Below are 11,634 nucleotides of genomic sequence, written 5' to 3' on the forward strand. Positions count from 1 at the left end.
TGGTTACGGGCTTTAAATCGCGACTCGTGACTTTTCCCTCACCCATTCTCGCAATGCCCTCATTGCGTTTTCGAAATGACATTGGTTTGATTCGCCTCAAAACTTTCTCAACACCTTAGCCCTTCCCGACTAGTCTCACTAATCCCGTCATTTGGAACCTTTGCCTCAACTTCCATCGTCTCTTAACTCAAATAGTTTCACTCGTTGGTACATCTCGTTTGCAAGAGCACGCCACTTTTACTCGCCCACATGACGTGCCTTAATTGAGATTCCCTTGATCTGTGCGCATCTACTTCAGCATGCCCACGTTGAACACCGGGTTAACTTTGAGTATTCCTGCTAACTCTCATTTGTAAGCCCCTCGGCTTACCCGCTTCAAAACTCTAAAAGGGTCCCTATGTCTTTACAAAGCCAACGGTAAGTCAAAATGAAAAACACTACTAAGGTGTTTGAGATGTACCTTGCTCGTTGTATTTACTCTTCTCAACTTTTCAGTTTGCATCACTACTTTACCCCAAAGTCTGATGCACAACCTACCTCTCTCATAGGTGATAGCTCCATTGATAGCTCAACTAGCTATTTATTGGTTTTTTGCTCCACTAGCATTTTCAAAGGGGTTTTTTTGGCACTATGATCTACCGAGTCAATGTTCCTCCTATACAAAACATCCTCGGGTAGCTGGATTGTCGATAATACCTTGGTCTCAACCCTCATGTCTCGATTTACTAGCACAACAGTTCGTGATATTGGATCATCAAAGATATGAATGAAATCAGTAAAAGGAAAAAGACACGCCTTAATCTTGTCAAAGAAGTTCAAGCCAAGAACAAAATCGTAATCATCTAGGTGGATTACCTCGAAATTTTCCTTGCTTTTCCATTCGCTGATTTGTTGCTCAACTCCTCATGTTACTCCTACAGTAGGTACCTCTTTAGATTGTACCGTGTTGATATTCTTATTACACTTTCTAATCGAGAGACCAAGTTTGCCCGTGGCTCTCTCCGATATGAACAAGTTTGATGCTCCCATATCAACAAGAGCACTACTTTTCCGGCTTACAATTTTGATGTCTACAAGCATCAACCTTACTTACCTGTTATTCCTCTTTGTAGGAATAAGTACCATTGACTCAAGCTTTAAAGCCTTACTTTCATCGGGCTTCACTTTCTCTCCTTTACTGATCGTGGATGGCTTAGATCACTCTAGATGGCCTCGCAACCTATGCAGCCCACAACATAAGAAGCACTTCACTGACTTCTTCTTGCTCTCTTTGGCCTCCTTGGCTTCAACAACCTTCATGATCGAACTAAGCTCATGGCTTCTTCTAACACATCATCCCCTTTGGTAGTTGAAAACACAAATCTCGTCGGATAGTTCCTTACCATATGTGGACTGTTGTAAATGAAGCATTTTTATCTTGCTCCATTTTTCCTTCAGGTTGTTAGTTTTCCATTTCACGTTTTGTGGTTTCCTATTACCACCGTTGTCATTGCCATGCCCAACTTGTCCCTTTTCATCTTTCCCACCATTTGCCTTCTCATTGGGCTTGAAAGACTCGAACTTTTTCAATTTGGGGACATCTATCTCGCAGTTGAGCCTGACACCCAACATTCCTTTACCCACGATAACTCGACACACGACAAGTTCTCCTTGAGCTCCTCAATCCTCGTGTTCAAATCCTTTGTTGTGACCATTATTTCCTTCTTCAAAGCCATCATCATGGCCTCGAGAACATCATCTCTTACTATTAGCTTATCCGTTGTGGAATTGAGCATCTCTCGCATCTCTTCTACATTGGAATCGAGAGACTCCAACACCGCTTCCTTAAGTTACTCTTCCTTCAAGTCCAACTCCGCATTGCATCCCTCGACTTCCTCAAGTGTCTCCCTCATGTCCTCCAAGACTCTTCAAGATTGACCACTTGTTGCTCCAAAGCCAACAACATATTCATCAATCAACTTGCTTTCCTGGCCCTCTCACGGGTCTCCATCGGCTCAGTTTGATTGGTAATTTCTTTCGACATTTTGATCAGCACATTCACAATCTTAACTTGGATATCAACTGTCACGAGGTTAGACATTTTGTCTCGTAATCCGTGTAACATTGAGCGATTCTTTTGCTTCAAATGCACCTAAGTTAAATTAACTCTCGTAAAGTGAAGATTTTCATAGAATTCCTTTAAGGCGCCAAAATATAGCAGAAGCAATCTTAAAGAAAAAAGAAGCTAAAAAGAGAAAAAAAGCCACAAAAAGTAATACACGCAAGGTGTTTGAGTAAATGCTCTCAATCTATTCTTTAAATCAAAGAATAAAATACGATGGATGATTATAAATGAGGGGGAGACTCTCTATTTATAGTTGAGCTCCCTCAAAATTGATAGGTATAGATTGAGTTACATCGACAAACGAGATCGAAGCCTATCTATAATTAAGAGATTTATACAATCTCCAAGATTACAAAATTAAATCTTATAGGATTACAAATCTTCTAAGATTACTTTCCTTATTTATTAAGGTAACCTTAATTTTCCATAAGTGCTTCACTGGGCCACCAAGGCTTCAAGTGGATGAGCTTCGTCACTTGTTCTTCGAATCGGGCCAATTCATGTAGGTCAAATGAGTCTCATATTATTTCAATGTTAATTATTAATATAATAAAAAATAGAAACAATTTGGTATACTTTTATTGACATCTCAATGTAAAAGTACCACAAAATCTTCTGTGTTATACTTAGATTTCATTTAAACGTCTCTACTAAATAAATGGGCACATTAACTCTTGTACGTTAGATAAATGAGAAAATCAACTACATTAAAATTTGGTATTTATATATAAGGTATAATAACAAATTTAGACCTCAACCCTTATATATTTATTCAATTTGACCCTTAAAGGGTTAAAAAGGCCATAGTAACAAACTAAAAGAAATTTTCAATTAAGCCCTTTTAAAATTAAAAAATATATATTTAAAAAATAATACAAATTATAAACATAAATTTAAACAAAAATTTATAAAAATTTATAAATTATAATTTTTTTATTAAAAAATAGAAATACTAAACCATTAAAAGCTAATGGTTATAAAATTAAAAAATCGATCCCTGCTCTTTTATTGGGTCGGTATTATTATTGCTAATCAAAATTTTATAATTTTAAATTTTTTGTAAATTTTTTGTAAATTTTTTATAATTTTTATGGTCTTTTTAATAATTTTTAAAATTTAAAAGGGCTTAATTGAGTTTTTTTTTAAATTTGTTACTAAGGCATTTTTTATCCTTTAGCTTTATTAGTTTTAAAAAAATTTAATTTACTTCCAATAAAAGAGTAGGGGAAAAATTGATTAAATGTGTAAAGGTTGAGGTCTAATTTGTTGTTATACCTTATATATAAACGTCAAATTTTAAAAGAAGGGTTGCTTTGCTCACCCATCTAACGTACAATGACTAATTTACACACTTTTCAATAGAACTAATTATTAAATAAAATCAAATTTCATTATTATTTATATTTAGAGTTTAATTATGGTTCAAAGCATTTTATTATTACAATTTTAAAATAGTTAATATATTTTTAATTATGTCTAATAAATTGAATAATATTGCTTTATATTAGTTGAAAGATTTATTATTCAATGCTCTGAGACCATTTAATTTAACACCTCATACCAGACTCTATTGTCAAGTCCGAGCTATAAGATGCCACATCCGTTTCCAGAGCATCTACGGTCAAATAACTATATTACACAATCATAATATGATACATAATTATTTTCAAGTCTTATACAAGTTTACAAAAGCTCTTTTGCTAACCCGAGGTTGAATTAGGATCAAATTGTAAAGTTTGCAAAATATTGAGTTGATGTCGCGATTTCGGGGGTTCCTCGTCATGACATCAAGGGTAAATTAAAAAAAATAAACACATCATGTGACATTATAAGCACGAGTTTGGAAAATTTTTTAAACTGACAATAATACCTTTTATTGTTGATTATATTACTAAATTGACATTAGAACAATAATTTCTCAATATATTACTAATTATTATGTAATAACAATAAAAATAATAATTAACTATTAATTCATTGGATAAATTGAAAATAAAATAAAAAATTCCGTTGGTAAATGATACATAGATATTATATACAAGAAATTTTATCAATGCGTATATGTCACGGACTTGGAGTTTTCCCACACATCCGTGCGGCCTTAGGCAATTTCTTGGCTTAAAAAACGCCTAAGTCAGCTCAACTCGCAACAATAAAGGATTCAACAGAATTCCCTTAAAGTTTCCATGAAGAACAGCGGAAGAACGAATTAAGAACGATCTTTGAAAGATGAACAAAAGCAAGAACGCTTGAGAGAAAAGTTTCAGTAAATGCTCTCAATTCTTATTCACAAAGAATAATGAAACAATTACAGGAGTGAGTACAAATGAGGGGGAGGCTCTCTATTTATAGTTGAGCTCCCCCAAAACCGATGGCTACAATTAAAAGCTGTATTCAATTAGGACTCTAACTTTACAGAATTAGAAGCTGTGTACAATTAGAACTTCTAAGACTACTTAGTCCTATCTTCATTATCGAGCCCATCAGGCTTCAATGTGACAGGCCTGTCCAACAGCTCTTTGAATCGGGCCAGTTCTCGTAGGCTAAATGATCCCCATCTGAGCAACAGACCTCTATTGGATGCATTTGGTGCGCTTGTCACGGGCTTTGAACTGCGGTCAGTGACATTCTCCCCCACCCATTCTCGCAACGCCCTCGTTGCGACTTCTGAATGGCACTGACTTGATTCGCCTCGGTCTCGTCTCGTCGCCTTAGCCTTTCCCTTTCTTTGGGATTCTTGCCTCGGCTTCTGTCGCTTCTTAACTCGAGCCGTCCTGCTCGTCGCATTTACTCTGGTCAACTGTCCCACATGCATCGCTTCTTTTCCTTTAAAGTCTGATGCACCACCTACCTTTCCCATAGGTGGAAGCCTTGTCGATGACTCGGCTAACTCTGATACTTCACTCAACTTGAGCCTCATTGGTCCCAGCTTCACTGTTTTCATCGCAACTTTATCCGCTAAGTTAGATGACAAACTCACCTCTTCTTTGGGTGGAAGCCCCTTCGATGACTCACCAAGCTTAGACGTTGCGTTTCTTTCGACTCCGGCTTGCTTTGGACAGTTCCGCAACTCATGCGGACCACGGCACAAGAAGCACTTAACTTGCTTCTTTTTGCTCCTCTTTGCCCTCTTGGCTTCGGCTTTTCCTTTGCTCGAACCAAGCTTCTTGGGCTCATTGTCTGCTCCATCGTTCCCCTCGATGACAGACTTCTTCGGACACTTCCGCAACCTATGCGGACCATGATACAAGAAGCACTCCACTGGCTTCTTCTCGCTTTCGGCCTCCTTGGCTTCGACACCCCTTGCGCTTGAACCAAGTACCAAGGCCTTACCCACCGGCTTCTCCTTAAGCGCGGATTTCTTCAGACATTTCTTCACCATGTGTGGACCGTCGCAGAGAAAGCATTTTAGCTTGTCCCTTTTCCTCTTGGGTTTCTTCTTCCCAACTCGTGGTTTCCCATTACCACCATTGTCGCCGTTGTCATTGCCATTAACTCTATCTTCCTTGTGATCCATTTCACATACGCCCCTTCCATCGGACTTGGAAGACCCAAGCTTGTCTTTCCCTAGACCAAGCTTCACCACGGACTCAACTACCGTCATGGCTTCCGACAGTTTTTGGACACCTCTATGTTCTACCTCCTGTCTGACCCACGGCTTCAATCCCTTTTGAAAAGCAAGCAATGCTTCTTCATCGGTCACATCTGAACTTTGGAGCATGAGTTCCTTGAACTCTTGAACATACTCCCTCATTGTGCCCCGTTGCATTATCTCTTGCAACTTTGCCCGAGCTTCTTCCTCGGCAAATTCTGGGTAAAACTGTCCCTTCAACTCGCATTGGAACTCTTGCCACGTCCCAATCTCACATTGCCTTTTATCTGTGGTCCTACCTCGCCACCATAAAAGCGCAATGTCAGTAAGAAACATTGAAGCAGTGTTTACCTTAACCGCATCCTCCATGATGCCTTTGGCACGGAAGTAGTTTTCCATCCTCCACAAGAAATTGTCCACATCACATGCAGACCTTGTCCCCACAAACTCTTTCGGCTTTGGGACATCCTCATTACTGAGTGCTGCATTTGCCACTCCTTTCCCCACGGCTGCTTGACACAAGGACAGCTCTCCCTCGAGCTCCTCTATTCTTGTGCTCAAAGCCTTCGTCGTGGCCATTGTTTCCTCCTTCAAAGCCATCATCATGGCCTCGAGAGCATCATTCCTTTCCGACAGCTTATCCCTGTGTGAATTAAACAACTCGTTTACCTTGTCCATGGTGGAATCAAGAGACATCTTTACATAGTCTCTGGACTGCTCCTCCCAGTTTGTTATGCGATCCTCGACCCCATCGAGTGCCTCCTTTATATCCGCCATAGATCCCTCGAGTTTACCCACACGTTCCTCTACTGCCGATATTGTCTCCCTCAAAGACTTCCTCGCCCACCTTTGTTCAAACTCTTCTTTCGACATCCCAACGGTGCCTTTGAACCAACAACTCGAATATTACTTGGTTCAAACCTTGGCTCGGATACCACTTGTCACGGACTTGGAGTTTTCCCACACATCCGTGCGCCCTTAGGCAATTTCTTGGCTTAAAAAACGCCTAAGTCAGCTCAACTCGCAACAATAAAGGATTCAACAGAATTCCCTTAAAGTTTCCATGAAGAACAGCGGAAGAACGAATTAAGAACGATCTTTGAAAGATGAACAAAAGCAAGAACGCTTGAGAGAAAAGTTTGAGTAAATGCTCTCAATTCTTATTCACAAAGAATAATGAAACAATTACAGGAGTGAGTACAAATGAGGGGGAGGCTCTCTATTTATAGTTGAGCTCCCCCAAAACCGATGGCTACAATTAAAAGCTGTATTCAATTAGGACTCTAACTTTACAGAATTAGAAGCTGTGTACAATTAGAACTTCTAAGACTACTTAGTCCTATCTTTATTATCGAGCCCATCAGGCTTCAATGTGACAGGCATGTCCAACAGCTCTTTGAATCGGGCCAGTTCTCGTAGGCCAAATGATCCCCATCTGAGCAACAGGCCTCCATTGGATGCATTTGGTGCGCTTGTCACGGGCTTTGAACTGCGGTCCGTGACATATACATGTAGAAACCACAAACTTAAAACACAAATGTGTGTTTAAAAATAACATACAATAAAATGTAAATAACATATTTAAATAAATATTTGGTTTAGTGATAAAATGAATGGTTTTTTGAAGTTAATAGAGATAAATTTCAAAATTAGACAGACTTTGATTCATTCTATAATTTGATACACGAACTTTGATTTGGTGCAATGATACACATGAAACTTTGATTGTAGTTCAAATGTATACATGAAATTTTAATTTTGATTCAATCATACACATTTTAAAGAAATAAATACTTCAATTTATTTTTATATTTGATAAATATAATTATATATGTATGTAATATATAAACATAAAATGATGTTAAATCAATAATTATGTTAATAATTTGTGAGAAATGTATCAAATCAAAATTTCATGTATAAAATTGTACAAAATCAAAGTCCATATATAAAATCATACATTAGATCAAAATTCATGTATAGTTTTGAGATTTATCCCATGTTAATAAGCACAAGTTCAAATTCAACCACATGTAATTTTTTTAATTGTTTTTGTAAATAAACAGACTAAAATACTCTCGAATAATATAACTTGTTTTAAATACGAAAAGATATTTTCGTAATTTCACTAACTAAGTTGGTGCACGATTGACTCATGATACCAATTCAGTCAGAGATTTTATTAATAGTATAAATAATATTAATTATTATATATGGTAACAAAAGTGATCTAATCGTGCATACAATTTTCACTTTCACATTTCTTTTCAACTATAATTATTTTATTAGTAGTAAACTTACTCAAAACTATATATGAACTTTGATCTAATGTGCGGTTTTATACATGGATTTTGATTTTGTATAATTTTATATATGAAAATTTGATTTGATACAAGTCTCACAAATTATTAACACAATTGTTGAATTAACATCATTTTATGTTTATATATCGCATGCATATATAATTATATTTATCAAATATAAAAAATAAATTGATGTATTTTTTTCTTTAAAATGTGCATGATTGAATCAAAATTAAAATTTCATGTATACATTTGAACTACAATCAATTGCTAGTTGAATCTTATAAAAGCTAGAGGATTCTAGTTAAGTAAAAACTAAGGGGAAAGACCGCTTTATAAAAAAGATAGGGATTATAAATGTTATATATTTTCCTTGTAAGGTAATAATTCAAGCATAGTGATTTAGGAAACCCTTAGTTGATGTATACCAATTTGGTGGAGGTAGGCAATAAAAGCCGAACCACTATAAATCAAAGTGTTCAAACTTTTCTTTTTTTGCTCTTTCATTGTAGAAAAGTTTGTATGGATTTTTTAAATACCAAATCACCCATCTTGGCCTTAGTATTTATTTTATTTCAATTAAAATGTCATCAATTTAGGATGCCTAGTATTGATAAAACAAATATAATTTGATAAATTTTAAATAGTTAAAAAAAATTGCCTTAGTCCTATTTCTCAATACTAAGCATCTTAAATTCCACCCTCCATTTTTTCATAAGATCGAACTCATCAATAATAAAATCTGTTAAAAATTCTCGAGCTATCTCTTTTTCGATGTATGCCACCAAGTAAGTTGAAAGAAAATCATCCTCCATTCTGTTGCGAAGCCTTATCTTCACAATTTTCATGGCTGAAAATGCTCGTTTGGTTGTTGCAGTAGATACGAGAAGAGTGCACGAGATGAAAAATTCTATCAAGAAGATGATAAATACTTAAGTTATTTGTCTTAGTTAGCATCTGACACAACTCAACAACTGTAGAAGCTTTCTGCAACTCTGTGCTTTGATGAGTATTAAGTTGAAAATGCTCCAATCGAATCTTCATATGTAGCTTTCTTGCTCCATAAAATTATTCAGATAAAAATCATTCATAAGCTTGCATATATCTTCCATAAAAAAAGTTTTGTAATTATCGCGTGGATCCAAAGTAGAGCTAAGAACAAGTAACTTCACTGCCTCGTCATTAAAGCGAGAATTCATTTCTATTAACAATTAATCGATACCGACAATGAATATATCAAACCTATAGTAGACACGAGAAGAGTCCACAAGACAAATAATTCTATCAAGAAGAGGATAAATACTTGACTTATTTGTCTTAGCTAGCACTTGACACAACTTGGCAACTGTAGAAGCTTTCTGCAACTCTGTGCTTTGATGAGCATTAAGTTGAAAATGCTCCAATCGAATCTTCATGTGTAGCTTTTTTTGCTCCATAAAATTGTTTGGATAAAAATCATTCATAGGCTTGCAAATATCTCCCACACAAAAAAGCTTTGTAATTATCGCGTAGATCCAAAGTGGAGTTAAGAACAAGTCACTCAACTGCTTCATCATTAAAGCGAGAATTTATTTCTGTTAGCAGTGAATTGATACCAACAATGAATATATAAAACCGATAGTAATGCTCAATTGTGAGGTTATCTATCTGGATGTGAGACCGACCTCGATCAACTTTGTATGAAATACAATTTGACCAAGGGGAAAAATGTTATATAATGTAGACACCAAATCTAAAATACATGGTAATATATATAAAATTCCAAAATCTGAAAATTCTAATGGGGCATATGTGGGACATCGTAGGTGATCGGATAAAAACCATAGATTTAGATTTCAGAAAAATTTATTTGATGGTAAAAAAGAGTTTAGAGATGCACCAACGCAAACTGTGGGATTTGATATCTTATTGATATTGAAATACATCAACTCCACATATAGAAAGATGAATCAACCTCCTAACGCACAAACAAAGAAAAGATTGAGAAAGGTGTATGAAGGTGGTGATGTTGATCATTAGAGTGGTGATAAATCTAATGAAAAAGATTATCGAAATGAGGCAAATTTATGAGGGAAAAAACAAGTATCTTTTTTGAGTTGTTTTTCTAGGAGCATAAGATATTATGGCATAATCTTGATGTTATGCATATTAAGAAGAATGTTTTTAAGCATATTATTGGAACAATTTTGAATGTTGATAAAAAATCAAAGGAAAACTTAAAAGTCGTCATAACTTAGTTGACATGAGAATTCAATATGATCTTCATCCACAATTACTTTCAATAGTAAATCACAATTGTCGCTTTCTTTTTTTAGGATGTCTAAATCAGAGAAAGATTTGTTTTGTGTAGTGTTGAAATATATCAAAGTACCAAATGTATATGCCTTAAATATATCACGATGTGTAAATGTGAAAGATAAAAAATTTTATTATTTGAAAGCATATGATTATCACATCTTGATGCAAGATGTATTGCCACTTGCCTTACGTTCTTCCATATCGAAGAATGTAACTTCTTTCTATATTTGAACTTTCAAATATAATGAAAGCTATTAATTGTAAAGTTCTTAAGGTTGAAGAACTTAAAAGGCTTCAAGATCGAGTAGCTTTAACTGTATGCTATTTGGAGAAGATTTTTTCACATTTATTCTTCATTATAATGATGCATTTGGTAATCCATCTCCCATATGAAGCAAAAGTCAATGGACCTATTTTTTATCAATGGATGTACCCATTAGAGAGGTATTTATTAATAACTATTTTCATTATGTTATGAAGTATATGATTGTTTTTGACCTATTGAAATTATTGCGCCACATTTTCTTGGAAAAGTTGAAATCTTTTTGTCATAACAAACAATATTCAGAAGGCTCAAATACTGAAGGATATTTAGCAGAGGAGTGTATGAATTTTTTTCTTAAGATATTTAGGAGATTTTGAAACAAAATTAAATAGATCGAGCAAAAATTTTAGGCTCATGCATCATAACTTAGCCCAAACTTACTTATTTAAAAGTAAATTGGCTTATTATGGCAAATGGAAGGTTGTGTTATTTCGATGTGATTGGCCACTACTACTAGAGGGATTAGAAAAGATCAGTTTGGTTTTACATTGGTGAATTTTTCTCATTTAATTCACACTAGACAATAATTAATTGACAAGCCTTATGTTCTTTCATCTCAAGTGAAACAAGTTTTTTATTCAAAAGGTCTTATTGATAATAGTTGGTTTGTTGTACTTCGTAACACTCCTAGTGACTTGTTTGACATGGATAGTGAGAGCAAAAACAATGATGTGTTGCAATTTGAATGCTTACCTTTTTCCGATCAAAACTTGGATGAAAATATCCTTAATACTAGTACAAAAGTTCAATGGATTCGTGAAGATGTTGATGAAGATATTTATGACCAATAAGTGTGTGCATAGAATTAAGTCGGAATGTAAAAAAATTCCCCTTTCTCTTATTATTGTTTATGTGCATATGTTCCATAATTTGCATTTTGATATTATAGTTTTATTTAACATTATTGTTGGTGGTGATGTTTGTGTTGATAAGTCTTGCTTTATAGTCCTAAATGGTTGAACTTGCTTATATTGTTTAATTTATTTACATTTTTTAAAATTTTTGTAGATAT

Source organism: Gossypium hirsutum, chromosome D04, assembly GCF_007990345.1.
Source record: "Gossypium hirsutum isolate 1008001.06 chromosome D04, Gossypium_hirsutum_v2.1, whole genome shotgun sequence".
Lineage (NCBI taxonomy): Eukaryota > Viridiplantae > Streptophyta > Magnoliopsida > Malvales > Malvaceae > Gossypium > Gossypium hirsutum.